General features: G+C 53.8%; 1 long non-coding RNA gene across 1 annotated transcript; it reads left to right on the forward strand.

Moving 5' to 3' along the window:
* The first annotated feature begins 9,960 nt into the window (after positions 1–9,960).
* LOC144288126 (uncharacterized) lies at positions 9,961–11,267 on the forward strand. Its single transcript, XR_013356127.1, has 2 exons — positions 9,961–10,527; positions 11,183–11,267. It is a non-coding gene; the product is annotated as an uncharacterized LOC144288126 (long non-coding RNA).
* The last annotated feature ends 598 nt before the right edge of the window (positions 11,268–11,865 follow it).

An 11,865-nucleotide genomic window follows, 5' to 3' on the forward strand; every position in this document is an offset into this window, starting at 1 on the left:
CTAGTGCGGTCCCGAGGCCCAGGGGAGCTCCCCACGCGGCTTTCTGTCTCGTTCTCTGTTGTCCCTCTGTCTCTTACCCACCCCCGGCCCTTCAGCACCTTGTCTCCTCAAAACACCAGCCCTGTGTTTTGGGTAGTGGCTCCTGCTCTCTCCACCATCTCCCCACATGCACACTTTATTATTATTTTTATTTCTTAAAGATTTTGTTTATTTATTCATGAGAGATGCAGAGAAAGAGGCAGAGACCCAGGCAGAGGGAGAAGCAGGCTCCCTGCGGGGAGCCCAACGCGGGACTCGATCCCGGGACCCTGGGGTCACTCCCTGGGCTGACAGCAGACGCCAAACCGCTGAGCCACCCGGGGATCCCCCCACATGCACATTTTACCCCCTGCACCTCCATCCCGTCTACCCACAGCTGCCCACCTGACGCCCAACCATACCTCCCCATTCACTGTGACATGTAGGGCCTCAGGGGGTCACCCCTGAAACCCCACTGCCTGCGACATGGCTCTGTGCTCAATTCAACACCTGTTGACAGAGTCGCCCCATGGCGCCCCGGCGAGCGGCACCCGTGGAGAACAGTACAGACACAGCTCCTCGTGCCCGCAGAGCCCCGTGTCCCCCGCCCATGTTTTGGGCGTCCCAGTACTGGGGTTGGCCTGGGCGGGGAGTAAGCGTGAAGGCCCCAGTGTAGGGAAGGTCGCCATTTCCACTGGAGACAACTTTCCGTGCAGTATTTCATCATAGTTTAGCCCCTTGTTGTCTTTCTGGTTCCCTGCTTTTTCATTTAAGCGGTAGCGACTGAAAACACTGCTGTCTCTAAAGAAAACAAGACACTAAATCGAAACCTATAAGCATCACGGATCGTCGCAACGTGATTTAACGCAACCTGGGATCCGCCGGTGGAGAGTCGTGAGGGGAAGGGCACGCGGACAACGAGGGGGGGTCCCGCCGGCGCCGCAGCCCACGGGGGCTCGGCCTGGCCCTGGGGGCCGTGAGACGGGGCGCAGACCTCATGACCTCCCGTGTGCAGACTCTGAAACACTAAGCAAATGGACAAGCAAACGAAGTGCAGAATCAGACCTAAAAACAGGGAACAAAGCGATGGTTGCTAGAGGGGAGGTGGGGGGCGGGCAGCATGGGGGATGGCAGTGGGGGGCACAGGCTTCCAGTTCCGGACGGGCGAGTCCAGGAATAAGAGGCAGGAGGGCACCTGGGGGCTCAGGGTGAGCGGCTTCTCCGGCCCAGGCCGTGACCCCAGGTCCCGGGATCGAGTCCCACCTCGGGCGCCCTGCATGGAGCCTGCTTCTCCCTCGGCCTGGGTCTCGGCCTCTCTCTGGGTCTCTTAGGAATAAATAAATAAAATATTAAAAAAAAAAAAAGATCTGGAGAATGATAACAGAAGCCTTTTGATTTATTTTGGGAAAAACAGCACAAAGCATTCCATATGTGTCTCTAGCGTGTGGTTCTGATTCCGGAGAGTAACTTCACAGCCCCCAGGCCTCATGTGGCCTTTCTCGGGGCCCAGGCTGGTGAATCCCCGCGGGGCCACGAGGAGCACACCCGGCCCGCAGACCTGAGTCCGGATCCAGGTTCCCAGAGCCGTCAAACCAAGTGCGCAGCCCCCGGCAGCTTCCCCCATAATGGTCTTGGACTTATTTTATTTATTTATTTAAAAAAATATTTTATTTATTCATTCATGAAAGACACAGAGAGAGAGAGAGAGAGAGGCAGAGACGCAAGCAGAGGGAGAAGCAGGCTCCACGCAGGGAGCTCGACGCAGGACTCGATCCCGGATCTCCAGGACCCAGGGGCCCAGTGGCTTGGCGTCTGCCTTTGGGGCTGGGGGCTTGTCCCGGGGCCTGGGATCCAGCCCCACCTGGGGCCCCGCAGCCTCCCCCTCCGCCCCTCTCCTGGCTCCGGCTCTCTCTCCCTCTCTCTCTCTTTAAAATAAAAAAAAGAAGAAGAAGAAGAAGAGGAAGTCCCGATTCCGACTGGGGAGAAGGGCCGGGCCGCACCACCGCCCAGCCCAGTCGCTCCCGGGAGGGCTGCGGCGGCCGCTCTTGGGCTGGAACTGAAGACAAGCTGTCCTGCCCCGTGGAAGGGGGGCAGCGCCAGACTTTGGCACATCTGCCCTTTCAGAATGTTCCCCGAACGGTAACAGCTGCAGCGGGGCCTGCCAAGGGGATGCTTCACTGACACAAAAAGCCTTTCATTACAGTCCTCGATGCTGGTTGTGATGTTTGGGTTCTTCTGTTGTTACTGTTTTTCTCCAAGGTTGCTGGGTCTTGTTTGGAGCGCCGGTGACAACTTGGGAATATCTTTCCCCTCGGTCGAAGTCACTGTGCGTGCGTGGACGGTGGTAGGTACGCACTCCACACGCGACTGCGGCACGCACGCCCGTCCAGATGGGACGGGGAGGCCGGAGCTACTTGCTGCAAACCCACACTCTTAGTGAGGGACGTTCAGTGCTTGAAGTTCAGTGTTAGGTCCGTGCGGCTTCAAACCTTCCTCCCACTTTAAATGGGAAGATTCTCTTTAAGCACATTTCTTAATGAAAAACAGAAACTATTAGGGAGATAAAAAGTTTAGCGTTTCTAAGTGCATGCTCCGCTCCAGGGGTATTGATTCACTCACTTCATGCTCCTTGGTGATGCAAACGAACGAGGGTACCAGGCCACCCTAGCAGAGTGGGGTGCTTCCCTCTCAGGCTTCCCGGCAATTAATGAGGACGACGGGGCCGGCTCGTGGAAGTGGGTCTTCAGGCTTACCTTCACTTCTTTTATCTTAACGTGACATGTGATTTGTAATTTCATTTTTCCTCCTTTAATCACGCAGCTTAGCAGCCAATCAAAAGGCAAAGAGAGGCAGCCCGGGGGGCTCAGCGGTTTAGTGCCGCCCGGCCCAGGCCGTGACCCCAGGGTCCCAGGATCGAGTCCCGCGTCGGGCTCCCCGCATGGAGCCTGCTTCTCCCTCTGCCTGGGTCTCTGCCTCTCTCTCTGTGTCTCTCATGAATAAATAAATACAAGCTTAAAAAAAAAAAGGCAAAGAGAATCCCTAACATTACGGTTACGATGATTTTCACACAGTCCGTCACATTCCTAATTCAAAGCCCAGCCTTAATCCAGGGGGGGATGTCGCTCCGTGAGCTCCCTTCTCCGAACCGCACTTGGAATCGTGGCTAATTCCTGATTTTCCCGTGTGAAGAGCCGTCGCCAGGCCCTGATGGGGTGAGGGCCGGCGGCGTGTGGGGCAGCGCCCGGGGCGCCGGCGGGAGGGCGGCAGGAGCCGCGGCCTGGGGAGGCAGGCCCGCCTGAGCCTGCTGGGCCGCCACCCTTCCTGTGCCCCGGGGACCGGCCGGTGGCTCTCCCGCCCTGTCCCCACAGGCAGGTGGCCTGTGGTTCCCGGGGGACCCAGCCTGGGGACGACTCAGAGGCTGGGCCCCGGGCACCCCCTCGGGGCTCCCTCTGGTGTCCGCGGAGCTGTCCCCGAAGCCTGGGTCTGGCCGGAGCGCTCAGCCCCGCAGGGAAGGGTCCGGGTGCCCACAATCAATCCTACGATCGCTTTCCTGATGCCCTGGCTCGTCTGTTTGACGACACGGAACAGGTTTTCTCCCCAGGTGTCCGCCTGGCAGCAGAGGTGCTCCCGGGAAAGTCATCCCTTTCCTTCTTTCCTTGGGTTCCCTTGGAGGGAGCGGGCGCGGGCAGGAGGGGCCAGGGCGGGGGGCCGGAGGGCCTCAGGCAGAGCACCCCCAGCCAGCGGCGGCTCGCCTGGTGACCCGAGGCCCCACCGAGGGCAACACCCGTCCGCTGAGCCACCCAGGCGCCCCTCTTGTAAATCATTTCTTCTCTTTTTTTAAGATTTTAGTTACTTACTCCTGAGAGACCCAGAGAGAGGCCGAGAGCCGGTCAGGGGGATAAGCAGGCTCCTGCGGGAGCCCGACGGGACTTGATCCCGGGACCTGGGGTCACGGCCCAGCTGCAGGCAGCCGCCCCGCCGGGGAGCCCCCGGCGCCCTTGGAAACCGCCCCCAGGCTGAATCTCATCTCAGCTGCCACCCCCCGCCTCTGTGCCCAGGCCCCTGCACTACCCATGTCCTCCCGACCGCGTGGGCCACCGCCACTGCGGGGAAGGAAGGTGCGACCGGCCCGTAGCCACCCCGTACCTCAGAAGCAAGCAGGACCGCGGGAGCGTCCCTAAGCCGTGAGTTTAAGGGATGCTAAGGAAAAGGGGCTCCTTTAAGACGGCTTCATGAAGATTAACACGGAAAGAATTACGGCCAATTTATTAAATTAAGCCCGTCGCCCTAATGAGGACCTAGGACCGCGCTGCCCAAAGCCCCAAGGCCTCCGTGTCTTGGGAGCGGGTAACGTGGAGGTCGTCGCAGTCCGTGTGTCCGTCCCGTCCTGCCAGGCCAGGCCTCAGGGGACCGATGCTCTCCACCGCGGGCCCCGGCCTAGGATGGCGCGGCTGCTGGCGAGCTCTCCCCGGCTTTGTCCCCCCTCCTTCCCTGGTCCTGTCTCCCAGCTTGTGGCCTCCCTCCACACGCACTTTGTCCCGCGTCCCGTGTGGTAGTGACAGGCTGTGCATCTGACCGCTCCTCCCACGGCCGCCTCCCTTCCCGCCCGCTGGCTTCCCAGCTCGCCCGGGCCGCCCCGCCACCACCCGGGCCGCGTGTGCACAGGCCCCTCGAAGGCTTCCGCAGGAGCCGTAGCAGAGCCTGTGTACCTGTGACCCCTGAATGAGGAGCCTCAGGCCTGAAAAGGGACCTGGACCCCGAGCTTGCCCCGTCGGGGCGTCTGCCCCAGGCCTCCCCCCTCGCGCGCCGCTGCCCGGCCCCGGCCCCACAGCCGGAGACACCGGGACAGCAACAGGACAGAATTAGTCTTCAGATGGTTTTTGATGTTTTTAAAAAGACCTGGTATTTCAGAGCAGGTTGAGGCTTGCAGGAAAACGGAGCGGGAGCCACCACAACCTTGCCTGGACCCCCTGCGCCCCCGCTCCCGCCCAGGACGTTGGTGGCAACTGGTGAACCGACAGCAACACACCAGCACGGCCGCGGGGCCTAGTTCGGTCACCAGGTCCCCGGGCCCTGGTACCACCCCACGGTCCTCCGGCCCCTCCTCGCCTCCCTCCTTCCGCAGCTGCCACCCACCCCTGTTCCATGATGTCAGGTAGTTGGAGTCACACAAACTGCAGCCCCCTCAGATGGGCCCCTCGCCCGGTCTCCTGCTCTTGAGGCCCCTACATGTCCTTTCATGACGTCATAGCCCATTTCTTTTTAGGGCCGAGCAGCAGTTCACTGGACCTAACACGGGTTCACTCCCTCACCCCCGAGGCCGCCGCGGCTACTCCCAAGGGCAGGCAATCATAAATAAAGCCTCTATATATAGGCTTGTTCAAGGTTTTGCGTGGACATAAATCCTCACCTCCTTATTGAATAAGATTCCAAAAGGCCAGAGTTCCGGGTTGTCTGGTAAGAACGTGTTTATTTTTGTAAGGCATTGCCAAACCGTCTTGCAGAGTGATTGTACCATTTTGCATTCCCGCCTGCGATGAATGGATGCCCCTGTTGCTCCACACCTTTGCCTGCACTTGGTGTTAGGGTTTTGGACCGTGGCCACTCTAATAGGTATGCAGTGGTGTGTCTCGTTGTTTTACTTTGCATTACATTTAATTTTTAAAAAGTTATGTCTCCTTCTAGTTCCTCTATAGATATGTTTCATTTTGCAAAAAAAAAAAAAAAAAAAAGAAATTTTAAGAGGATCTTTAACATGACTGAATAAAAGGTCATGTTTGATCAACACTGGAACGGTAGATATTTATCAAGTTTTTTTTGTTTGTTTGTTTGTTTTTTATCAAGTGTTTAACCAGGAAGCATCATCAGGTACTTTGGCATCTGGACCTTAGGCTTTGTCTTCAGTCCAAGGCCTGTCACGGACCTCGGTAGTCTCCCTCTCAACGCAGCTGACCCCCTGGCACCCTGGCCTTGCAGTTCAGATAAGGGTATCAAGCTAGTCCCCTTTATGATCAAATCTAGCTCTGTTCCCGTGGCTCCATGACCTTGAGCAATTATCTCCCCTAGAGCCATTAAAGTCTTATGGCTCCATAAAAAATAAAAATTAAAAAAAAAAAAAAAGGCTTATGGCTCCATTGCCTGGATCAACCCAGGCATAACTCCAGTCTGCTCTTTGCCCTGGTGACCAGTCAATCAGCATATATGGCGCAAAATAGCACAACTGTAGATTTATGACCTCCAACCACAGACAGATCCCCCACAATGCTGTGCAGTCATCCTACGGGGCTTTAAACCACCCCCTAAATCCTAAATTTCTAGATGGTGCTTCCAAACCTTTACCACCGTCCTCATGACCCTTTCCCACAAACCATCATTAGATGGGAACTCCCTCAATCTTTTACCCTCCTTCCACCCAACTTGAGATTTATTTCCATTTACACTGGTCGTTTCCTGCTTCCACCTCACCTGGAAGGCTGTTCCAATACTTGACCAAAACTACTCTGGATGCCTTCTTTTCTTTTTTTTCTTTTTTCTTTCTTTCTTTCTTTCTTTCTTTCTTTCTTTCTTTCTTTCTTTCTTTTTTTTTTTTTATGCTTTCGTCTTCTCACTCATTCAGTATTGTAACCTCAATCTCTCTCTCTCCTGCTATCTTCCCTTAGTCTATGAACATGCTCGACCTTTTTATCTTTAAAGAGAAAAAAAGGCCTTCCATCTTCTGCACCAGTCTTCTCTTTTCAATCACAGACCACCCTCTTCAAAGAGCACTATGAAGCCGTCGCTGCTTCTCTCCTACCCTCCCACTCGCTGCTTTACGCGCTTCCGTCTGGCTGCCATTCCCTTGAACGGTGAAGCTACCAGCAGGCAGCGGTGACATCCACGTCACCCAATCCATCACGGATTCTCAGACTCTGATATACACGCTCTTCCTGGGTCATTGACCATTGGCCACCTTGCTTCTTAAGTTCCCTCTTCTTTGGCACCTGTGACATCACACTCTGCTGGTTCCCAACTTACCTCTGATGATTATTTTTCTCCGTCTTCTCTTTCTAAGCCATTAAATCCTTATTTTTCTAGGGCTCTGCTCTTACCTTGTCTTTTCCTTTCAGTCGCACTTTTGTTGCTTGGTCCCATCCAACTCATGGCTCCGACTTCACCCATAATCTCAGGATTTCCTAAAATATTTGCCTAGATATCCCAGACATCCCAGAGCACTTCTGAGCCCTAGGGCAGCAGCTCCGTTTTGCGCATTTCCCCTTGGTGGCCACACGGACGTATCAAATTCAACACATCCTAACTTAAATTCTTCATCTCCCCTTTACCCCAACCCCACCCCCATGCCTGCCCCTTTTAGGCTCTCGTCTTGAGCGATACATGATCCGCCCAAGCACAGAAGCCAGAAATCTGAGTATCATTCTTAGCTCCTCATTCAAGTCCTCTCTTTCCTACTATTTTTGATTAGTAAAATCCTATCCCATTTATTTCCTAAATCTCTTGAATTTGTCTTTCTCTTCTGTCCGTCATCTATTGCTCCATCCTCTCCAACCTGGACCCATGTACCTGAGTCCTGTCTTATCCTTTCCAATCTATTCTTTGTAAATCTGCTAGCAGCTCTCTTTCCTTATTAAAGTAACTTTTTAATTAATTAATTAATTTATTTATTTATTTATTTATTTACAAGAATACACAGAGAGGAGAGAGAGAGAGGCAGAGACACAGGCAGAGGGAGAAGCAGGCTCCATGCAGGGAGCCCGGTGTGGGACTCGAACCCGGGTCTCCAGAATCACACCCTGGGCCGAAGGCGGTGCTAAACCGCTGAGCCACTGGGGCTGCCCTTAAATTAACTTTCTAAATAGCATATCAATCTTCATTTTAGGGTCTTTGAGTGAGAGGAATATGTTCATAGGAGAATAAAGTTATATAAATTAAGTTTAAAAACTTACAGTCTGTAATTTTTATGTTCATACTTAAGCATAGTTGATACAATGCTACATTATTTTCAGGTGTATTAAATTTATGATCTTAAAACATCAGGACATTTGGTAGAGAAATGTGCAGAACTTCTATATCCTCTTTCCCAGAATCAGGCAAGATAACATGGCATTCAAGAATTTGGTTTTTATGGCTAAAATCAAAACCACAAGAAACAACACGTGTTGGCAAGTTTGTGGAGAAAAAGGAACCCTCGTGCACTGTGGAAAACAGTGTGGAGTTTCCTCAAAAAGTTAACAATAGAGCTACCCTATGATCCAGCAGTTGCACTGCTGGGAATTTACCCAGAAAATACAAAAACACTCATTCAAAAGGACATATGCACCCCTGTGTATATAGCAGCATTATTTACAATAGGCAAATTAGGGAAATGGCCCAAGTAGCCATCAATAGATGAGCCAATAAAGAAGATGTGAGATACACACACACACACACACACACACACACACACAATGGAATATTACTCAGCCATTAAAAAGAATGAACTCTTGTTCTTTGCAGCAACGTGGATGGAGCTAGAAGGTATTATGCTGCGCAAAGTCAATCAGAGAAATGCAAATATCTTATGATTTCACTCATATGTAGAATTTAAGAAACAGACAAAGAACAAAAGAGAGAGAAAAACAAATCAAGAAACAGACTGTTAACTCTAGAGGACACACTGCTGGTGACAGGGGGTGTTGGGTGAAATAGGGGATGGGGGTGAAGGAGGGTGCTTGTGATGAGCACGGGGTGTTGTACAGAATTCACTATACGGTACTCCCGACACTAATGTAACACTATATGTTAACTGTACTGGAATTAAAATTAAACACTTAAAAAAAAAAACCCAACTTGGTGTTTGACGGTTTTCAGCTACCAGTTTGGTAAAATACACACTACATGGAATTTCGTGCTCAAATCAAATAGTAAAACTACAGTCATTTCATTCATGCAAATGCTAAGGTTCTCCCCACATGATGGGGGGGAAAGGACTGCGTGTGTCATCCTTTTCTTAAGAAGCATGGACTTCCCTGTTGCTCCTGGACCTGCCGCCAGGTGCTGGTTTGGCTGGAGAAGCCACCGCCCGGCGACAAAGCAAGGGGCCGAGTGGCGCAGCGCGTGTCTGTCCTGTTGTCTCACTGTCGCCCCCATTCCTAGGTCCCGGGTCAGAAGGAGGCCGCCCAAGCCCCTGCATCCATGTGCTTGTGTCTGCGGCCTTTCGGGTCCCGTTGTGCTGGGGCCTGGCCTGCATGGGCCCCACGGCGCGTGTAGGCCAAGGGCGGCGCCAGGACGAGGCTCCCCGGGCGGGCGTGGGAGCTGGGCCTCAGGTCACCGGAGCCCCGCCCGCAAGAGCCAGGGGGCAGGTAGGCCCGGGGGCTGTCGCACATCTGCGCACGCACAGGTTGTCCTTTGCTCCAGGCCGCACCAGCGACTGTGGTCACCACGCCTCTGGGCTTAATCAGTGTATTTTTAATGCACTTAGATGTCTGATATGACCATTATCTCCTCTTGACTTTTCTTGTTTTTTTTTTTTTTAAGATTTTAGTTATTTATTCATGAGAGACAGAGAGAGAGAAAGAGAGAGAGACAGAGGGAGGAGCAGCTCCCTGTGGGGAGCCCGGTGCAGGACTCGATCCCGGGACCCCGGGGTCATGCCCTGGGCCGGAGGCAGACGCTCCCCCACTGAGCTACCCCGGTGCCCCTCTTCTTTACTTTTTTAAAGGGCGTATTATCTTTAATTTTAATTTTAATCTTGCTTTAAAAAAAAAGATTTTATTTATTTAGCGAGAGTGCAGAAGCAGGGAGAGGGACAGAGGCGAAGGGAGCACGCAGGGATCTCAAGCAGCTTCCGTGCTGAGCTCGGAGCTGACTCGCGGTCGACCCCACAATCCCGAGCCCGTGACCTGAGACAGAGCAAGAGTCAGACCCTTAACTGCCTGAGCCAGGCCCCTCCCCCATCCTACTCTTGCTTCTTTACATGTCTATTATTTTCAAGTGTTTCTGTCAAATAAAATTAAATCTTAGGTTGCTAAAGAGAAAAAGGACCGAGGGAGAATGGACATTTAGAGTTTCTTTTTTATTTCATTGCCCAAAAATAAGCTGGAAAGGCATTTTGGAATTCTTGAAAGGCTAACCCTAGACGTTAGGACCGAGTGTGGAAGCAAGATTCCCGACCTTGGACGCCAGCTGTGCCTCACAGCCGGGGAGCCTCGGATACGTCTCTTAACCTCTCCGTGTCCTCAGGAGTGACTCCTGGGGATCCCATCCTGACACCTGCCACAGGCCGCGGAGATCGCACGCGGCCACACGCAGCTCCGGGACAGCGCCCGGCAGGTGGGACGTTCTCAGTAACCGCCGCCTCGTGGTCCGGCCTCCCCGGGGCGTGTGCTCCCCAGGACAGAAACCCCCGGTTCAACACTGCCCCATCCCCAGCACCCAGAAGACAGCAGTGACGGTTTGCAGCCCAGTTCACTGAAGTTCCACGAGTACCCATGAGCACTCACGACAGGCCCGACGGGCCCAGACGTCCAGCGATGGGTGAGGGTTGGGCCCTGGCCCGGAGGGGCGGACACAGGAGGGGGGCTCTCCCCACTGTTCCTCAGCCCGGAACCCCACACGCTCACGCTCACACTCACACTCACACTCCGTCCTCTGGTTACTTCCTACATCGTTCGCATCCGTAAGATGCTCAGCTCAGGTTCGACATCCGCACAGAAACGTTTCCCTGACGCCCAGCATGGGCGGGCACCGTGGGCACCTGCGCTTCTGTCCTGTCCTTAGCAGGTGGGGATTTGTGGGGCTCCTGCCCCCGAGACACTGAGCAATTGGAGGTCGGGACAGGGGATTCCAGCTCTGGGGCCTCGGCGCCCGCCCAGTCTCTGCCGTGTAATCTGTGTGTAATATGTGGTAAAGAAATTAAAGATGAAGAAAAATACCTGGTAATCTTCACAAGTCCAGAGGAGTTTTTTTTTAAATATATTTTTTAAGATTGTATTTATTTATGAGAGAGAGACAGAGAAACATGAGAGAGAGGCAGAGACACAGGCAGAGGGAGAAGCAGGCTCCAGGCAGGGAGCCCGAGGTGGGACTCGATCCCAGGACTCCAGGACCACGCCCCGGGCTGAAGGCATCGCTAAACCGCTGAGCCACCCAGGCTGCCCGTTTTTTTTTTTTTTTTTCTTTTTTTGAACAGCTCTGTCACAGCTCGGAGAACAAAGCCCTGTGCTCTACTGCAGACTGGTTGTAAATGGCAGAATAAACCCAACTTTATAAAATCACCTTTCCCCCTTCCCAAGTACTACATGGTTTTGAGGGCTGCCTCAGAGGAAGTATCTCCCTTCAGTGGCGAGACACGAAGATAAGATGTCACATCCTGTTGGTGAGGTGGGCAGGGCCCAGTAAGAGGAGCCCAAGGGGCCCAGACAACTGCAGACCCCGAGTCGTGTCTACGCGGCCTGGGCAACCTCGCTCCCTCGTGAAACTGTGTGGGGTGGAGGTGGGTCCCCCGTCAGAAGGGTTCTGGGGAATACCTCTTAAAACGGTGAATTAGAGCATCTCTGGGGGTCGTGGAAATGCAGAAGATACTGGTCAAGGTAAGTAAGTGGTGTGGCCAGTGCTGGGGGATTAAGTGCTGGGATGGTCCTGGCCATAGGGTCCCCCGGGACTGGGGGGCTGTCTGGGGACACTGTCGCCGCACCCATGTGTCCTCCTCAGTTGGGGAGGGAGGCTTTGGGAACATGGGCAAGGACGCCTGCACCCCTCGGGCCTGCCCTGCGGGCTCCCCGCTGCACCTGCGGCATGTGCTCAAGGAAGAACCTGACGAAGATCAAGAGACGAGGCCCCCAAGGATAAGGCCTTCCCCTCCCCCACTCCCCT

This window comes from Canis aureus, chromosome 17, assembly GCF_053574225.1.
Source record: "Canis aureus isolate CA01 chromosome 17, VMU_Caureus_v.1.0, whole genome shotgun sequence".
NCBI classification, from domain to species: domain Eukaryota; kingdom Metazoa; phylum Chordata; class Mammalia; order Carnivora; family Canidae; genus Canis; species Canis aureus.